Here is a 21,283-nt window from a genome sequence, read left to right on the forward strand (position 1 = left end):
GAGTACACTTATAAAGTTTGTGGACAATACCAAGCTGGGAGGGGTTGCAAGTGCTTTGGAAGATAGGATTAATATTCAAAATGATCTGGACAAACTGGAGAAATAGTCTGAAGTAAATAGGATGAAATTCAATAAGGATAAATGCAAAATACTCCATTTAGGAAGGAACAATCAGTTGCACACATACAAAATGGGAAATTACTGCCTAGGAAGGAGTACTGCAGAAAGGGATCTAGGGGTCATAAAGGACCACAAGCTAAATATGAGTCAACAGTGGAACGCTGTTGCAAAAAAAGCAAACATCCTTCTGGGATGTATTTGCAGGAGTATTGTAAGCAAGACACGAGAAGTAATTCTTCCTCTCTACTCTGCACTGATTAGGCCCCAGCTGGAGTATTGTGTCCAGTTCTGGGCACCACATTTCAGGAAGGATGTGGACAAATTGGAGAAAGTCCAGACATGAGCAACAAAAATGATGAAAGGTCTAGAAAACATGACCTATGAGGGAAGATTGAAAAAAGTGGGTTTGTTTAGTCTGGAAAAGAGAAGACAGAGGGGACATGATAACAGTTTTCAAATATGTAAAAGGTTGTTACAAGGAGGAGGAAGAAAAATGTTTTTTCTTAACCTCTGAGGATAGGACAAGAAGCAATGCGTTTAAATTGCAGCAAGGGAGGCTTAGGTTGGACATTAGGAAAAACTTCCTAACTGTCAGGGTGGTTAAGCACTGGAATAAATTGCCTAGGACGGTTGTGGACTCTCCATCATTGGAGATTTTTAAGAGCAGGTTAGACAAACAGCTGTCAGGAATGGTCTAGATAATACTTAGTCCTGTCAGGAGTGCAAGGGTTTGAACTAGATGACCTCTTGAGGTCCCTTCCAGTTCTATGATTCTCACAACATCAGTGACTGTACAGGAAAAAGCAAAAGCTGCTTCTCTTCAGATAATGTGGATATTAGCTAAAAAGAAAAAGCCTTTCCTGGATGCCGAGCTTGTGAAGGAGTGCATGTTGGAAATGCTGGAGATAAAAAACATCGTGACCCATGTGAAGCAAGTTCCCCTGTCTGATTCCACAGCAATGCGAAAATTGGAGGTAATTTATGCAGATTGTTTGTCAGTACTGCTTTCCAGTTTACAAAATGCCAAATACATGTCTCTTGCAGTGAACGAATCAAACGAGATTTTATGATGGTGAAATTTTCAAGGAAGAATGTTTGTGCTTAATAGCATTAAAAACCTATGTCACAGAAAAGGTAATTTTTGAAAAGGTAAAAGGCTTTTTTGAAAAAAAATGGTACAGATCTTCAGAAAGTAAACTGGCTTGTTACAGATGGATGTCCCTCCATGATAGAGAAAGAGAAGGGCTTTGCTTCATGTTTGACATCGATACACCCTTCGTAAAAATACACTTCACAGCATCATTTACTAGACTGTCTTGTGTGGTAAGATGTCTGTGACTTGATTAAAAAAAAGGAATATTGTGATAAGATTAGTGAACTACATATGCTCAACTTCTAGCTTGCAACATCATCCTTTTAAAGCTCTTTTACAAAACGTTATAGCTAATGCTACGATTTAGTCATGGAGGTCACAGAATCCATGACTTCCAGTGACCTCCGTGACTTCAGTCTGCAGTGGTCAGGAGCTGCAGGATACCCCCACCACCTCTGGTGGCTCCCAGAGCTCCAAGCTGCCGTGAGCGGCAAGGGGGTCTCCACAGCACCCGGCTGCCGCATGCGGCAAGGGGAACCCCTAGGCTCCTGGAGCTGTGGGCAGAGGGGGTTCCTGCAGCTCCCGCCTGCCATGGGTGAACCTCCAAGCTCCTGGTGGCCGCGGGCCCCTGAAGCTGTGGGTGGCAGGGGTACCCTGCAGCTCCAGGCCACTGTGGTATTCACCCAAGAGTTCTGAAGGAACTCAAAGGTGAAATTGCTCGACTGCTAACTGTAGTCTGTAATTTATCATTTAAATCAGCTTCTGTAGCAAATGACTGGAGGATAACTAATGTGATGCCAATTTTTAAAAAGGGCTCTAGAGGTGACCCCGGAAATTACAGGCTGGTAAACCTGACTTCAGTACCGGGCAAACTGGTTGAAACTGTAGTAAAGAAAAAAAAATGATCTGACACATAGATGAACATAATTTGTTAGGGAAGAGTCAACATGGTTTTTGTAAAGGGAAATCATGCCTCACCAATCTATTAGAATTCTTTGAGGGAGACAACAAGCATTTGGACAAGGGGGATCCAGTGGATATAGTGTATTTATATTTTCAGAAAGCCGGTCTCTCACCAAAGGCTCTTAAGCAAAATATGCAGTCATGGGATAAGAGGGAAGGTCCTCTCATGAATTGGTGACAGGTTACAAGATAGGAAACAAAGGGTAGGAATAAATGATCAGTTCTCAGAATGGAGAGAGGTAAATAGTGGTGTCCCCCAGGGGTCTGTACTGGGCCCAGTTCTATTCAATATATTCATAAATGATCTGGAAAAAGGGGAAAACAGTGAGGTGGCAAAATTTGCAGATGATACAAAACTACTCAAGATAGTTAAGTCCCAGGCAGACTGTAAAGTGCTACAAAAGGATCTCTCAAAACTGGGTGACTGGGCAACAAAATGGCAGATGAAATTCAGTGTTTATAAATGCAAGGTAATACACATTGGAAAACATAATCCCAACTATATATATAAAATGATGTGGTCTAAATTAGCTGTTACCAATCAAGAAAGAGATCTTGGAGTCATTGTGGATAGTTCTCTGAAAACATCCACTCAATGTGCAGCGGCAGTCAAAAAAGCAAGCAGAATGCTGGTTCAACAAGGACAAGTGCAGAGTCCTGCACTTAGGACGGAAGAATCCAATGCACCGCTACAGACTAGGGACCGAATGGCTAGGCAGCAGTTCTGCAGAAAAGGACCTAGGGGTTACAGTGGACGAGAAGCTGGATATGAGTCAACAGTGTGCCCTTGTTGCCAAGAAGGCCAATGGCATTTTGGGCTGTATAAGTAGGGGCATTGCCAGCAGATCGAGGGAGGTGATCGTTCCCCTCTATTCCACACTGATGAGGCCTCATCTGGAGTACTGTGTCCAGTTTTGGGCCCCACACTACAAGAAGGATGTTGAAAAATTGGAAAGAGTCCAGCAGAGGGCAACAAAAATGATTAGGGGACTGGAACACATGACTTATGAGGAGAGGCTGAGGGAACTGGGGATGTTTAGTCTATGGAAGAGAAGAATGAGGGGGGATTTGATAGCTGCTTTCAACTACCTGAAAGGAGGTTCCAAAGAGGATGGATCTAGACTGTTCTCAGTGGTAGCAGATGACAGAACAAGGAGTAATGGTCTCAAGTTGCAGTGGGGGAGATTTAGGTTGGATATTAGGCAAAACTTTTTCACTAGGAGGGTGGTGAAACACTGGAATGCATTACCTAGGGAGGTGGTGGAATCTCCTTCCTTAGAAGTTTTTAAGGTCAGGCTTGACAAAGCCCTGGCTGGGATGATTTACTTGGGGATCGGTCCTGCTTTGAGCAGGGGGTTGGACTAGATGACCTCCTGAGGTCCCTTCCAACCCTGATGTTCTATGATTCTATGAATCATTAAGAAAGGAATATATAAATCCATGGTATGCCCTCATCTTGAATACTGTGTACTGATGTGGACGCCCAATCTCAAAAAAGATATATTGGAATTGGAAAAGGTTCAGAAAAGGGCAGTGTGACGTTCCCCTGATGTTATCCGGACCGGTGATCTGCTAGGTCACTCCAATCCTTGACTCTGGGAGCCAGCCTTATACTGCTCTGCTGTGAGAAACCCCACTCCTGGGCTGTTCACACACAGCTTCTGCCATGTAAGCTGCTCCTTGGATTATGCAGCTGAATGACACTAGCCAATATCTCTGGTCCCAGACACAACTGTAGGAACCTCCATCTTGCAGTGTCCAGTTATGCCCACTCGACACTTCAAGCTTATATGAGCTTGTCAGTTTAACAAAGAAATTGACATGTACCAGGCTTGTTATCCCAAGGGGAGTCTCTGACACGCTTCATAGAATATTTGGGTTGGAAGAGACCTTAGGAGGTCATCTAGTCCAATCCCCTGCTCAAAGCAGGACCAACACCAACTAAATCATCCCAGCCAGGGCTTTGTCAAGTCGGGCCTTAAAAACCTCTAAGGATGGAGATTCTACCACCTCCCTAGGTAACCCATTCCAGTGCTTTACCACCCTCCTAGTGAAATAGTGTTTCCTAATATCCAACCTAGACCTAGCATTGCAAACACAATTTTCTTCAAACAGTTAAATTTCACTGACAGGGACATCCAGCAGGTCAGAATAGAGGCCCCATGATCTCTCTCCACTGGACCCAGAAACCAAATGGGTACAGGGGACAACTAATGAAAAACAGGGATTGGAGTGACAGTCACAGGTTCAAAACAAGGTTACCGGATGGGGACACCGAGCAGATGACCCCGGACAGCACCCACTGCTCCTCTAAGTTGTCTAGGGAGCCAGCGGATGCTGCCTAGTGGAACTCTGCCCGGAGGTGTGAGACCAGGGAGGAACAGAAATAGGCCCCACAGTCGCAGAGCACCCCCCTGTCCAACATCCTCCTCCTGGTGTTATAGATGGTGACTTTGGCCAGAGCCAGGAGGAGGTTGACAAGGAGGTCTCGCAACTTCATGGGGCCATGGATAGGGTGTGCGAAAATGAACAGGTGTGGGGAAAAGTGCAGCCAGAACCTCAACAAGAGGTTCTGGAGGAGCCGGAATAAGGGCTGCAACCTGGCGCATTCGAAGTAGGCGTGTGCCAGGTTCTCCCTCACGCCAAGAAAGGGGCAGGCCTCGGGTATGGGGGTGAACTGCGCCAGATACAGGCTGGTGCTCACAGCTCTGTGAAGGAGCCACCAACCGATGTCCCCGGCGGGCCATGGGACCAAGGTGGAATAAAGGTTGGCCCACCGGGGCTCTTCGCCCTCCACAGGTGGTAAATAGTCCCACCACTTGGTGTCGGGGTGGGACGAGAGAGTGAGGAAATGCAACATGTCAAGCACGAGCGTGTATAGTTGGTCCCTATGCACGGTTCAAAGCGAACCTGCTGCAGGGTGCGCAGCCGGTTCGGAGTGTGGGAGTGGGGAAGCCGGGGAGGGGCTCGCCGAACAGGGGCCTGATAAAAAGTTCCAGAGGGCCCGGGGTGAAGGGTGGGTGGGGAGCGCCCTCTCACAAGGCCCGCAGCAGGAAGACCAAAAAAAGGGGCGACAAGGCAGCGCCCACCTCCTGGAATATGCGCAGGGGGGTCAGAAGGGTGGAGAGCCCCATGCTCTGGCCAAGTGAACGGGGATCCACCCAGTCCCCCTGTCTCCGACCCTGGTGGTTTCTGCCAGGACCAACCTCTGGTGCACCCAGGGAGACTCCACCACCTGCACACGTAGATCGGGGTTCTGTAGCTGGGGCTCCAGGAGGAGGTCCGCCCCCTCGGTTTCCACAACTGACCTGGTCACCGAAAAGAGCTTCCATAGAATCATAGAATCATAGAATATAAGGGTTGGAAGGGACCCCAGAAGGTCATCTAGTCCAACCCCCTGCTCGAAGCAGGACCAATTCCCAGTTAAATCATCCCAGCCAGGGCTTTGTCAAGCCTGACCTTAAAAACCTCTAAGGAAGGAGATTCTACCACCTCCCTAGGTAACGCATTCCAGTGTTTCACCACCCTCTTAGTGAAAAAGTTTTTCCAAATATCCAATCTAAACCTCCCCCACTGCAGCTTGAGACCATTACTCCTCGTTCTGTTATCTGATACCATTGAGAACAGTCTAGAGCCATCCTCTTTGGAACCCCCTTTCAGGTAGTTGAAAGCAGCTATCAAATCCCCCCTCATTCTTCTCTTCTGCAGGCTAAACAATCCCAGCTCCCTCAGCCTCTCCTCATAACTCATGTGTTCCAGACCCCTAATCATTTTTGTTGCCCTTCGCTGGACTCTCTCCAATTTATCCACATCCTTCTTGAAGTGTGGGGCCCAAAACTGGACACAGTACTCCAGATGAGGCCTCACCAATGTCGAATAGAGGGGAACGATCACGTCCCTCGATCTGCTCGCTATGCCCCTACTTATACATCCCAAAATGCCATTGGCCTTCTTGGCAACAAGGGCACACTGCTGACTCATATCCAGCTTCTCGTCCACTGTCACCCCTAGGTCCAGGTCTGGAGGAGGTCCTGGTAGAAGACTGGCAGCTCTGAGAGGTCTAGCGGAAGACCTCTTGGGTGAAGAAAAAAGAGCTGCCCGTCATATCGGAGCCCTCAGAGGCGGCGGAGGAAGGCGTGTGCCAACATGCTCCACATTGGACTACCTGCACCATAAAGGAGTCTCTGCAGGGCCTGGAGGCAGAAGACATGGATCTGGCTACGAAGGCAGACCAGGCCCTGTCCTCCCTCCTCCAGGGAAAGACTCAGGATCCCTGCAGGGACCCAGTGCAGTCCTGGTCGAAAAACTCCAGGGCTGTCCTCTGGAGCATGGCCAGGATCCCCAGGGCCAGGCTCAGGGTGTTGAGCCTGTGCCAGAGCATGGACAGGACTAGCTGGTTCAGCACCAGCGCCCTCCCTCTCAGGGAGAGACACCGGAACAGTCTGGTCCATCTCTGCAGCCGCTCGCCCACCCTGGCCTCCAAATCCTGCCAGTTCTCCAGCAGAAAAGGATGCATGGCAGAAAGGTAAATGCCAAGATAGAGCAGTGGACCCACGCTCCACCAGATGGCTTGAAGCGTGGATGGGAGGGAGCTCGTCTGCCACCCGTCCCCGACCACCAGGCTAGAGCTGTTGATCCAGTTGACCCGGGTGGAGGAGGCCGCCAAACAAACGGCCTGACAGGCCTCCACCCGCACCAGGTTGCCTGGGTCCTGGACCATGAGGAGCACGTCATCAGCGTACACTGACAGGACCAGGCGTAACTCTGGCTCACGGAGCACCAACCCCGTCAACCTCCGACGGAGGAGACAGAGAAAGGGCTCAATCACCAGAGCATACAGCTGTCCTGACAGCAGACACCCCTGACGCATCCCTCACCCCAGTCAAGCTGGACCAGACACTCGGCGGAGGCGTACAGTGTGTGGAGAAAACCCACAAACTGGGTCCCAAAGCCGAACACCTGCAGAGTGCCCAAGAGATACCTATAGTCCACCCTGTCAAACACCTTCTCCTGATCCAAGGATAGGAGGGTGAACGACAGACCATTTGTACACCCAAGCTCCAAGAGATCCTGGACCAAGTACAGATTATCAAAGATGGTACGGCCCGGGACAGTGTAGGTCTGGTCGGGGTGGACCACATCTGCCAGCACGGACCCCAGCCACAGCAAGATGGCCTTCGCTACACCAAAGCCAGTGAGGGTATAACAGGGAGAAGAGAGAGGGACACTGCAGCCAATGGCAGGGCCACGGCAGAGGAGGCAGCTCCCACCATGGAGGGCTTAGCCTTCTGGGCGGGGCCTTTGCCCTTCTTAGTCCCCTGGCTCTTCCTGCCAGCTGGGGGGGGCTCCCCTAGAGTCGGAGGAGACAAGGGGCATGCAGTAACGGAGTCCACACCTGTGCCCACCGTCGCCGATGCCCCAGCAGGGGCGATGGCAGGCAGTTCAGCAGCAGCTGTCAAGGCGGTAGCCACAGTGAGGGGTTGGGGGGACAGGTGGAGGATGGGCAATGGGTACCACCTGATGGGACCCACTAGCTTTCCCCCCCCCACCATAGTCAGTGGGGATGGGAAAAAGGAGAAGGGGGGGCGAAGGTTGACCACTCCTCCCCACTAGGCTGCAGGAGTGGGAGCACGGGGCACCTCTCAAGGCAGGGAAGGAGGGGTGCAGTCACCAACACTGGACGGGAATAACCGACTCCTCCAGCTGCACCAGGGGAGGGGAGGGAACTACAGTGTCATTGGGGAGTGCAGTGAACACTGGGGTTCAACATAAAAGGGGGGGCACAAGTACCATGGGGGACATGGACACAAGGAGTCTAGCTGGGGCAGGGGAGAAGCAAACAGGCTGGGGGTAGGGCAAGCAAAGGAAAAGGACTAGCTTCAGGGGTTGGGGCAGGACAGGCAAACAAGCAAATCACCCAAGGGCAAAGGGCGGGGCAGGCAAACAAACTGAAGCTACCAGGGACCACGGCAAAAAAAGGGGAGGATGGACAGGAAGGGCAGGTAGTAAGGGGAAAGCAGGGGAAACTGCTGCAGGGAGACCAATGGGCAAGGCAGAGGATGGGAAAGTCCACCAGCTGAAAGCAGCAGGAGAGGTAAGGGCCAGTCCAAGGGGAGGGAGAAGGCACGTGTGCTTGTAAATGCAGTTCTCTTCTGGCTGCTGCTACAGGCTCAAGCGGTGTAAAGAGGGGCGAAGCAAGCAGCTGAGTCCCACAGTCAGGAGTGGAGGCAGATAGTAAGTGGGGGTGGTGGAGGGGGCAACAGTGGGGAGTGGTAGCGTGGGACAGATGGACCGGGGGCAGGCTCCACATCACACTCTGTCAGGGTTCCCTCCCCACTCTGAACTCTACGGTACAGATGTGGGGACCCGCATGAAAGACCCCCTAAGCTTTTTTTCACTAGCTTAGGTTAAAAACTTTCCAAGTTACAAATTCCGCCTTGTCTTTGTACAGTATGCTGCCACCACCAAGTGATTTAGACAAAGAACAGGGAAAGGACCACTTGGAGTCCTATTCCCCCAGAATATTCCCCCAAGCCCTACACCCCCTTTCCTGGGGAAGGCTTGATAATAATATCCTCACCAATTGGTACAGATGAACACAGACCCAAACCCTTGGATCTTAAGAACAATGAAAAAATCAATCAGGTTCTTAAAAGAAGAATTTTATTTAAAGAAAAGGTAAAAGAATCACCTCTGTAAAATCAGGATGGTAAATACCTTACAGGGTAATCAGATTCAAAACATAGAGAATCCCTCTAGGTAAAACCTTAAGTTACAAAAAGACACAAAAACAGGACTACACATTCCCTCCAGCACAGTGAATTTCACAAGCCAAAAACAAAAGAAAATCAAATGCATTTTCTGGCTAGATTACTTACTAACTCTATGGGAATTGAATTGCTTGTTTCCTTGATCAGTCCCCAGGCAGAGGCATCACACAGACAGACAAAACCTCCCCCCCACGCCCCAGATTTGAAAGTATCTTGTCCCCCCATTGGTCATTTCTTGGTCAGGTGCCAGCCAGGTTACCTGAGCTTCTTAACCCTTTACAGGTAAGAGGATTTTATAGTACTGTATCAGAGCTTCTTAACCCCTTCCCTTTATATTTATGACATACCCTGTCATAAATTTAAAGGGAAGGGTAAATCCCTTTAAAATCCCTCCTGGCCAGAGGAAAAACCCTTTCACCTGTAAAGGGTTAAGAAGCTAGGATAACCTCGCTGGCACCTGACCACAATGACCAATGACGAGACAAGATACTTTCAAAGCTGGAGGGGGGGAAAAAACAAAGGGTCTGGGTCTGTCTGTGTGATGCTTTTGCCGGGGACAGAACAGGAATGGAGTCTTAGAACTTAGTAAGTAATCTAGCTAGATATGCATTAGATTATGATTTCTTTAAATGGCTGAGAAAATAAGCTGTGCTGAATGGAATGGATATTCCAGTTTTTGTGTCTTTTTGTAACTTAAGGTTTTGCCTAGAGGGATTCTCTATGTTTTGAATCTAATTACCCTGTAAGGTATTTACCATCCTGATTTTACAGAGGTGATTCTTTTTACTTTTTCTTCTATTAAAATTCTTCTTTTAAGAAACTGAATGCTTTTTCGTTGTTCTTAAGATCCAAGAGTTTGGGTCTGTGGTCACCTATCCAAATTGGTGAGGATTTTTACCAAACCTTCCCCAGGAAGGGGGGTGCAAGGTTTTGATGAGGATTTTGCGGGGGGGAAAGACGTTTCCAACGGCTCTTTCCTAATAAAAAACCCGGTTAGATGTTTGGTGGTGGCGGCAAAAGGTAAAATAGTTTGTACCTTGGGGAAGTTTTAACCTAAGCTGGTAAAAGTAAGCTTAGGAGGTTTTCATGCAGGTCCCCACATCTGTACCCTAGAGTTCAGAGTGGGGAAGGAACCTTGAGACACCCCCTGTCATCCCACAGCAACAGTCAATACCCCAACCACAAGAGCAAAGATGGAAAGTTACTCAGTCCTTCAGGAGGTCCCCCTCCACAGCATCCTGCAGGGTTCCTGCACACTCCCCCAGAAACAGAGGTCTCCTTCCTCCCAAAGGCACCAGCACCAGGAGGCAGTCTGGCAGGAGAGACCCCTCAGGTACTGGCAGCGACAACAACAGGGGCGGTGTCCCTCACTCCCCCTCCAGGGAGCAGGCCAGCAGGCCACCCCCCCCCCCGAAAGAGCAGTAGAAACCAGGGAGTCCACCAGCCAGCAATGTGGGGGTCTGGCCCAGATGAGGAGCTGAGGCAGCAAGAGCCCTGGGCCCAGCAGCAGTTCCACACCTGCAAGAGAGTGGTCTGGAAGGCCAATCTTTACCCCCAGGCTAAGCAGGTCCCTTTTCTCTTGGTAGCTGAACAGGGTACTCTAAGTTAATTAGGACACCTGGGGCAAATCAAGGGCCTGCCCAAACCTGTTAAAAGCCTCCCCTCCAGCCAGATAGGCACCTGTGCTACGAGCGGAGGGTGAACAACTGGAGAGCTGGGTGGTGCAGATGCTGACAAGCACCAGGAAAGAAACCCTGCAGCTACAGAGGAGAAGGGTGAAAAAATCTCTGCCTAACTGGGGTCTGAGGGAAGAGACTCCACCCGAGGAGAGAGACTGAACTGGGTGTCTAGTCTGTGGCCACCATGCCCGCAGGGGCTACCAGAGACTGAGAGGTTCCCTTGCCCCTTCCCCCTGGCCCCGCTTCAAGGAGAATGGGAGGAACTTTGCTCCAGCAGGGTATGGATAGCAAGCCCAGGTGCATGGGGGAAACTCTGAGGGAAAGAGGACTACCTCAGCAAACTGCTGAACAGAAGCACAGGACCCACCAAGATGGAGAAGAAGCTCTGTCACTTGTCAAAGAAAGCTATTAGGTTAGTTTGACATGATTTTTCTTGACAAATCCATGCTGTCTGTTACTTATCACCTTATTATTTTCTAGGTGTTTGCAAATTGGTTGCTTTATTTGCTCCAGTATCTTTCGAGGTATTGAAGTTAAGATGACTAGTTTGTAAATCCCCAGGTTGTACTTACTTCCCTTTTTATAATTGGCACTATATTTGCCCTTTTCCAGTCCTCTGGAATCTCTCCCTTCTTCCATGACTTTTTAAAGATAAATCGCTAATTGCTCAGATATCTCCTCAGTCAGCTCCTTAAATATTCTAGGATGTATTTCATCAGGCCCTTGTGACTTGAAAACATCTAACTTGTCTAGGTAATTTTTAACTTGTTAATTCTCTATTTTAGCCTCTGATCCTACGTCATTTTCACTGACATTCACTATGTTTTACTTCCAAATACCACTATCCTTTTTGGTGAAAGCACTTCTGCCATTTCTACAGTTTCTGTTATTGTTCTCACCCCCCACCCCCCGGCTATGTACTTGTTTGATTCTAAGTAGCCTCAGTGAAGCATTTGGTAAGCTCCTTGAGAAAGGACTATTCTCAGTAAGGACCCAATTGAGAAACACTTAACTGACAGTGGACTTTGGGAGACGCCAATCCACATCTGAGCTTTCCTGTGAACATTCAGACTAACATGTAAACAATGGCATCGGCCTGCAAAAAGCTGAATCATTCATAGACAGGTGACTTGCCTAGGTGGCTAAAGACTCCATCTTGTGGCTGTGATCTTGCACAGGAGAACAAAGGGGTTTCCTCCCATGAGAGAGAATATAAAAGGCCCTAAAAAACCCCTCCATTTTATCTTCAACTGGCTCAAGAGAGAGCCTCTCCACACCAAAGAGATGCCTGAAAGAAACTGGAACAAAGAACAGTAATTACGTGAGTGTGAGTGATTGCTGGACCCAGACTAGGAAGGAGTCTAGTCTGTGAAAGAAGCTTATTGGAACATCTCTGAGGGTGAGATTTACCTTCATTTAGTTTCCTACTGTATTAGGCTTAGCCTTGTGTGTTTTTGTTTTATTTTGCTTGATAACTTACTTGGCTATGTCTGTTATTACTTGAAACCACTTAAATTCTATTTTTGTACTTAATAAAATCACTTCTGCTTATTAATTGACCCAGAGTAAATAATTAACACCTGGGGGAGCAAACAGCTGTGCATATCTCTATCACTGTTATAGAGGGCGGACAATTTATGAGTTTACCCAGTATAAGCTTTATACAGAGTAAAATGGATTTATTTGAGGTTTGGAGCCCATTGGGAACGGGATATCAGGGTGCTAGAGACAGGAGCACTTCTTAAGCTGTTTTCTGTTAAGTCTGCAGCTTTTGGGGGACATGGTTAAGACCTGGGTCTGTGTTTGCAGCAGGCTAGTGTGTCTGGCTCAATAAGACAGGGTACTGAAGTCCCAAGCTGGCAGGGAAAACAGGCTCAGAGGTAGTATCAGCAGTAGTCTCAGCACATCAGGTAGCAATCCTAACCCATCACAAAGGGGAAAAAGTTAAAGCATTTGAAATGTAAAGTATTGAGTAACGCTTTTATTTTAACAACATTTCATGTTTCTTTTCCTTTAGCAGAAGAGTTTTTGAAAAGAGACCCCACTTATTTGGCCATACTGCATTCCTTAACACAATCCAAATCAGCAATTTCCTCATCCTTCTAATTCAGGGTGCAGATGCCCACAGAGGCAAGTTTAATTGCATACATATTATCTTCAGAAGTCCGTAATTCCACCTCTATCCGAGGAAGATGAAGAGCAGATTCAGAATGACCCTCCTCCAGAAGGACAGATGCCATCTCCTCCTAATGAGGCTGTTGCATCTTCTGCTCCAACAATAGATGACTTCAAAGCTTACCAAGAGCTGTTAAAGAGGATATTGGAGACATCAGAAATTCCTTTGGAACTTGTGCAAGAAAAGTCATATGAATAATTTGATATCCTACAATCTTCTACTCAAAATAAGGTAGCCTTACCTATTTAATAAAGGTATCCTTGACCCAGCAAAAGAATTATGGGCAACACCATTTTCTATATCGGCGACTTCCAAGTAAGTAGATAGGAAATATCATTAAGATCCTTCTGTGGGGGCTGAATATTTCTATACTCCCCTGAATCCTTCATCCTCAGTAATTACTGCTGTTCATGAGAAATCCAAACAGATTTCCAGATCTGCAACAAAAAAGAAGGAATTTCTTCCCCCTAGATCTGTGGGGGTGGGATGGGGGGAACACTTTCTCTTTGGCCTCTCTTCAGGTCAAAATTTTAACTATCAATCAATGATAACAAAATATAGTTACATACAATGGGATAGAGTGGCAAGTTTTCAAGATAACTCTTCTCTCAATTCAAAGGGAAGTTTTACTTCCTTATGCTCTGACAGCTTAAGTACTAAAATCTCATTACAAGCAGCTCTGGATGCAGTGGATACAGGAGCATGAACAAGAGGTATTCTTGGCTTTCAGCATCAGGGCTAACAAAAGAGGTTCAGACTACAATACAGGATTTACCCTGTAAGGGTCAGGATCTGTTTAGTTCCAAGATGAATGATACATTACATTCTTCAAAGGACTCAAGAGCTACTGTAAGACCCCCATGGCTTTTATATCCCATCTTTCAAGAAGAAACAATATAGACCACAAATTTATACTGAAGAGTCCTCAACCCTCTACTTCTGGTTATGTCTTTCACCAGAGATCTTTCTTTCAACAGAGTAGACAGACCAAGATTGCAGAAGAGAAAATCATTTAATTCCTCTAATATCTCATCTCAGTTTGGTCACTCTCAAAATAAACCATTTTGAGGATATGGTCAAAGTTACAGATCAAGTATATTCTTTCTCTACTTTTGATTCCCACCTAGCCTTCAAGGAGGCTTGGACTGGAATAACTATGGACCAATGGGTACTTCAGATCATTCAAGATGGCTAAGCTATACAATTCCAGTCCATTCCTCCTCCTACCCTCCTTACTCATTCCTGTTCAAGGACCACTCTCATAAGGTGGTCATGCAACAAGAGAGACTGGATGTTACAATGGGGTCTGATAGAGATAGTTCCTCCCCAATTTGAGGAGACTATTTTATTCTCCATACTTCCTGATTCCAACAAAGAAAGGGGGTTGGAGTCTGATTTTCAACCTCTGACACTATACATGACATCAGATTTCACATAACACTCACTTCTCTCAAACCCTCCCTAGATCATATTGACTGGTTCAGTATCCTTTACTTGCAAGATGTGTATTATCATGTACAGATTCATCGGGCACCCAGGAAGTTTCTCCATTTTGTAGTATTAGTTAAATGTTACTTGTTCAAAGTTCTCATGTCTGAACAATCAATGACACTTCAAGTCTTCAGGTGATTTACTACTTTTTGTGATCTGTCAGTTATCCACCATTTAATCCATTTAACGTATGTAGAAAGGCGGACTCACTGCTGAAGCACCCCTTCATGGCTGTGCATGGTGTAGCAGTGCACCCTATGGATGCTCTGGCCCTGCCTCTTCTTGTGTCTGAGTTCTCCGGTCAGGTCATGTTTTGTTTACAACCTTTCCAGGGTAACAAAGTCCACCACAATAAAAGATATTTCTGCCCCCTTCTTGAACTATTATTTGGCTTATCCTTAGGGCTCGGTCTTCAGCCACATTATGGGCTCAATAGTTCTTATGTTGGGCTTTTACACCCTTTTCTGAGTGCTGGAAGGGGAACACAGACTCACCTGCTGCTCTAGGTTCCAGCTAGGGTTACCAACAGTCGTTATTATGAGGGAGGTCCCTTATTTTTTCATCTCTATACAGCAAGATCCGGAGTTGCTGAGTGCAGCAAAAAGCATCAAGAAATGCCCTTGGCGAATGTAGGTGAGTACTGTTTATTTGATGATGATGATATGATATTGGGATGTGGGTGGGGCAGGGGTGCTAAGAAAACCATTCCTTATTTTTGAAATGCAATGTTGGCAACCCTAGTTCCAGCCCAGGGACTCTGTATTAAGCATCTAAGTCTGCTCCTTCAGATGATGAGGTAGATGAGACTTTCTTCCGGCAGCTCACGGAAGCTACTAGATCGCATGCCCTGATTCTCATGGGTGACTTTAATTTTCCTGATATCTGCTGGGAGAGCAATACAGCGGTGCATAGACAATCCAGGAAGTTTTTGGAAAGCGTAGGGGACAATTTCCTGGCGCAAGTGCTAGAGGAGCCAACTAGGGGGGGCGCTTTTCTTGACCTGCTGCTCACAGACCGGGTAGAATTAGTGGGGGAAGCAAAAGTGGATGGGAATCTGGGAGGCAGTGACCATGAGTTGGTTGAGTTCAGGATCCTGACGCAGGGAAGAAAGGTAAGCAGCAGGATACGGACCCTGGACTTCAGGAAAGCAGACTTCGACTCCCTCAGGGAACGGATGGCCAGGATCCCCTGGGGGACTAACTTGAAGGGGAAAGGAGTCCAGGAGAGCTGGCTGTATTTCAAGGAATCCCTGTTGAGGTTACAGGGACAAACCATCCCAATGAGTCGAAAGAATAGTAAATATGGCAGGCGACCAGCTTGGCTTAATGGTGAAATCCTAGCGGATCTTAAACATAAAAAAGAGGCTTACAAGAAGTGGAAGGTTGGACATATGACCAGGGAAGAGTATAAAAATATTGCTCGGGCATGTAGGAATGATATCAGGAGGGCCAAATCGCACCTAGAGCTGCAGCTAGCCAGAGATGTCAAGAGTAACAAGAAGGGTTTCTTCAGGTATGTTGGCAACAAGAAGAAAGCCAAGGAAAGTGTGGGCCCCTTACTGAATGAGGGAGGCAACCTAGTGACAGAGGATGTGGAAAAAGCTAATGTACTCAATGCTTTTTTTGCCTCTGTTTTCACTAACAAGGTCAGCTCCCAGACTGCTGCGCTGGGCATCACAAAATGGGGAAGAGATGGCCAGCCCTCTGTGGAGATAGAGGTGGTTAGGGACTATTTAGAAAAGCTGGACGTGCACAAGTCCATGGGGCCGGACGAGTTGCATCCGAGAGTGCTGAAGGAATTGGCGGCTGTGATTGCAGAGCCATTGGCCATTATCTTTGAAAACTCGTGGCGAACAGGGGAAGTCCCGGATGACTGGAAAAAGGCTAATGTAGTGCCCATCTTTAAAAAAGGGAAGAAGGAGGATCTTGGGAACTACAGGCCAGTCAGCCTCACCTCAGTCCCTGGAAAAATCATGGAGCAGGTCCTCAAAGAATCAATCCTGAAGCACTTGCATGAGAGGAAAGTGATCAGGAACAGCCAGCATGGATTCACCAAGGGAAGGTCATGCCTGACTAATCTAATCGCCTTTTATGATGAGATTACTGGTTCTGTGGATGAAGGGAAAGCAGTGGATGTATTGTTTCTTGACTTTAACAAAGCTTTTGACACGGTCTCCCACAGTATTCTTGTCAGCAAGTTAAAGAAGTATGGGCTGGATGAATGCACTATAAGGTGGGTAGAAAGCTGGCTAGATTGTCGGGCTCAATGGGTAGTGATCAATGGCTCCATGTCTAGTTGGCAGCCGGTATCAAGTGGAGTGCCCCAAGGGTCAGTCCTGGGGCCGGTTTTGTTCAATATCTTCATTAATGATCTGGAGGATGGTGTGGATTGCACTCTCAGCAAATTTGCGGATGATACTAAACTGGGAGGAGTGGTAGATACGCTGGAGGGGAGGGATAGGATACAGAAGGACCTAGACAAATTGGAGGATTGGGCCAAAAGAAATCTGATGAGGTTCAATAAGGATAAGTGCAGGGTCCTGCACTTAGGACGGAAGAACCCAATGCACAGCTACAGACTAGGGACCGAATGGCTAGGCAGCAGTTCTGCGGAAAAGGACCTAGGGGTGACAGTGGACGAGAAGCTGGATATGAGTCAGCAGTGTGCCCTTGTTGCCAAGAAGGCCAATGGCATTTTGGGATGTATAAGTAGGGGCATAGCGAGCAGATCGAGGGACGTGATCGTTCCCCTCTATTCGACATTGGTGAGGCCTCATCTGGAGTACTGTGTCCAGTTTTGGGCCCCACACTACAAGAAGGATGTGGATAAATTGGAGAGAGTCCAGCGAAGGGCAACAAAAATGATTAGGGGTCTGGAACACATGAGTTATGAGGAGAGGCTGAGGGAGCTGGGATTGTTTAGCCTGCAGAAGAGAAGAATGAGGGGGGATTTGATAGCTGCTTTCAACTACCTGAAAGGGGGTTCCAAAGAGGATGGTTCTAGACTATTCTCAGTGCTAGAAGATGACAGGACAAGGAGTAATGGTCTCAAATTGCAGATTGGGGAGGTTTAGATTGGATATTAGGAAAAACTTTTTCACTAAGAGGGTGGTGAAACACTGGAATGCGTTACCTAGGGAGGTGGTAGAATCTCCTTCCTTAGAGGTTTTTAAGGTCAGGCTTGACAAAGCCCTGGCTGGGATGATTTAACTGGGAATTGGTCCTGCTTCGAGCAGGGGGTTGGACTAGATGACCTTCTGGGGTCCCTTCCAACCCTTATATTCTATGATTCTATGATTCTATGTGCTGCCGTTTCTCTGGGCCACTTCTACATCCGAGCCCCTGCCTTTTGCTGCTTAACACAGCTCCCAGATTCTGGCTTCTTCCTAGGTTCTCCCACTTCTTTTCCCTTGCTGGAATACCAACCCCTCAGGACCTCTTCTCTGCACTTTACCCCCTTTTCAGGGCCTACCACGCAGATTAATTGTGTCCCAATGGCCTTCTTCAGTCTGTTTTTTCCCAGGGCCTTCCTAGAGAGCAAGAACTCCCTACCTCTTTTCTCCTGGATTTCCCCCTACAACTTTTTTTTTTCTTTTATGAAGACCCACCTCCTCCCCAGCTGTGTCTAATAACACATCAAGCCTGACACACCCTCCAGGGTCAGCAATGTGGACTAACTAAGCTCTCAGACTTCTGTTAATACTTTGTTCGCCTGTGTGGGGTATTCACCCTCTCACGGTGTAATTTACTGATAATGTTTAGTTTTAATTATTTTTAATGAGAATGGTGTGTGGTACTAAGTCAAATGAATTACAAAATTCTAAATGTTTCTGTACAGTAACTATTATCTACCAAATTTTTCATCTCGTCTGTCATAAATATAAAGGGAAGGGTAAACCCCTTTGAAATCCCTCCTGGCCAGGGGAAAGCTCCTCTCACCTGTAAAGGGTTAAGAAGCTAAAGGTAACCTCGCTGGCACCTGACCAAAATGACCAATGAGGAGACAAGAAACTTTCAAAAGCTGGGAGGAGGGAGAGAAACAAAGGGTCTGTGTCTGTCTGTATGCTGCTTCTTGCCAGGGACAGAACAGGAATGGAGTCTTAGAACTTTTAGTAAGTAATCTAGCTAGGTATGTGTTAGATTATGATTTCTTTAAATGGCTGAGAAAAGCATTGTGCTGAATAGAATAACTATTTCTGTCTGTGTATCTTTTTTGTAACTTAAGGTTTTGCCTAGAGGGGTTCTCTATGTTTTTGAATCTAATTACCCTGTAAGATATCTACCATCCTGATTTTACAGGGGGGATTTCTTTATTTCTATTTACTTCTATTTTTTATTAAAAGTCTTCTTGTAAAAACTGAATGCTTTTTCATTGTTCTCAGATCCAAGGGTTTGGGTCTGTGGTCACCTATGCAAATTGGTGAGGCTTTTTATCCAACATTTCCCAGGAAAGGGGGGGTGCAAGTGTTGGGAGGATTGTTCATTGCCCTTAAGATCCAAGGGTCTGGGTCTGTAGTCACCTAGGCAAATTGGTGAGGCTTTTTACCAAACCTTGTCCAGGAAGTGGGGTGCAAGGTTTTGGGAAGTATTTTGGGGGGAAGGACGCGTCCAAACAGCTCTTCCCCAGTAACCAGTATTAGTTTGGTGGTGGTAGCGGCCATTCCAAGGATAACGGGTGTAATATTTTGTACCTTGGGGAAGTTTTGACCTAAGCTGGTAAAGATAAGCTTAGGAGGTTTTTCATGCAGGTCCCCACATCTGTACCCTAGAGTTCAGAGTGGGGGAGGAACCTTGACGTCAAAGAATGAAATCAGGTTTATTTAACAAGACCTATTTCCATAAAACCATGTTGACTGGCATTAATTTTATTCCCATCCTGGTTTTATTAATTGAATCCTGTATTAGCTTGTCCATTATTTTGTCCAGGATTAATGTCAGGCTAATCAGCCTATAGTTACTTGTTTTTTTGAATATTGACAAAACATTAGCACTCTTCTAGTCTCCTGGAGTTTCCCTTGTATTCCAAGATTTATCAAAAATTAACATCAGTGGCCAGAGATCTACTTGCTAACTCTTTTTGGAGTCTTGGCTGCAAGTTATCCGGGCCTGCTGATTTAAAAGTGTTTATACCTAGTAATTGTTGTGTAACATCCTCCTTAGTTACTAATGGACTCTAAAGTACTTCATCATTCTCATATGATACAAGTAAAACATCATACTGCTTTCCAAATATAGAACAGAAATATGTATTGAACACTTCTGCCTTCTCTGCATCATTAACAGTGTTACCATCTCCATCTAGTAATAGGTCTATACCATTCCTAGGATTTCTTTTGTTCCTGACATACTTTAAAATTTCTTTATTGTCTTTAACCCTGCCAACCACTGATTTTTTTCCCTTAATGTCTTTAGCCTTCTTTATCAACTTTTTACCCTTCATAACTTCTCGTTTTATATTGAGTGCTTCTGGTAGTAGAATTTTATGTTTGTATTTTGTATAACTTAGAAAGAAGGATTAATAATATACCATGTATTAATGTATGATCTCACCATATCCTGCCAGCCACCCTTTCTGAAAGCAGAAAGGAATGGCCTAGGGTGGCCATTGGTAAAGATGCTTCTTTACCAGAATCTGTGTCTGAACAGATTTCAAGGCAGTAACAGATCACCACTTTGTTGTGGGTTTAGCATTTTAAAATAAGTAAAAATGCAGTGATTGTTTTTCTCTTGCATTGCAATTTGATGTTCCTATTCAAATGTTCTGTGTAAATCAATTCTGTTTTGTGTGTTAATGAGGAATGTATGTGTTAAATAAGCGTGAAGGCCATCACCGGACCAGATGTTCTAGGGAGGAACCGAGGACAGACGCAAGGGCACCAGGAGATTACAACACACCCCTATTGAAATGTCAGAAGAGGGCAGATTGACGACTCTTAAGATGAGACAGGCAGCTATCAATGGGGACACGATAACTGTGATCAAAACCAGTGTGGGGTAACTCCCTGAGAGACTTGATGAAAGAACAAGATAAAGGGTGAGAAGGACAATTTAAGAAAACAAGCACTCATCAAACAACAATTGATTACAGCATGACAGTGCAAAACTAATTGGTCCCAATAAAGGAAAATCACTATATAAACAGGGTACCCTGCCATGAAACTTTGGGTTCGTCCTGCCAAGACTTTCCCGGAGCATCGTGTCGCAACCGACCGAACCCGGCTTCTGTCTACCCATGGTCAACCTAGCTGGCCACTAAATTGATCTGGACTCTGGACTGGTAACTAGAACATCAACTGGCAGGAGTGAGTGTGGGGTGTGTGTGTGTGATTGAATGCATATGCTAATTGTTGTAACTTCAATAAATGCAGCTGAAGGGTTAATGTTTAGCTATTCCACCTGGAAGCAGGCGGGGCACACCCTGACTGTTTCGTAGAAGCAATGCACACATTGCTCTATCCAAGGACAAGGGCTAGACATGAACCATGAGAACTTGATTGTTTGGACAGCAATTGTGGGAGGCTTTCTTAGCCTGGGCTCAAGGCCTGAGAACCAGGATTGTAGTAGATAGGGGATGGTAACTAAGTATATGAATTAACGTCATACATTCCTTTGTGTATCTTTTTGTGGTAGCAGTGTGTAATGTTTAGGGGGGAGAAATATAATAAAAGGAGAAGGTGGAAGGCGGGGGGGCAGAAACGGCCCATCTCAGCAGACCAGCCTGTTTGCTTGCATAAAGCTGTGTTCTATCTCATCACTGAACCGCCACATGCAGCATATTGTCTTTTCCCATGAAAAAGATCCCATGTGCTTCTTATAATCATAACATGGTACCCATTTTTCCCCCTTTTCCATTTGTTATATGTTGCTTTTTTAGTTGTAATTGCTGGTATCCTGTAACAGAGTGGCCTGTCCCTTTAAAGGCCAGGATGCCTAGTGCTTGCCAGCCCTGTTCAATCAGGCCATCTGTGCCATAATTAACTGTGTCTTAGCCA

This window comes from Caretta caretta, chromosome 1 (genome assembly GCF_965140235.1).
Source record: "Caretta caretta isolate rCarCar2 chromosome 1, rCarCar1.hap1, whole genome shotgun sequence".
Classification (NCBI taxonomy): domain Eukaryota; kingdom Metazoa; phylum Chordata; order Testudines; family Cheloniidae; genus Caretta; species Caretta caretta.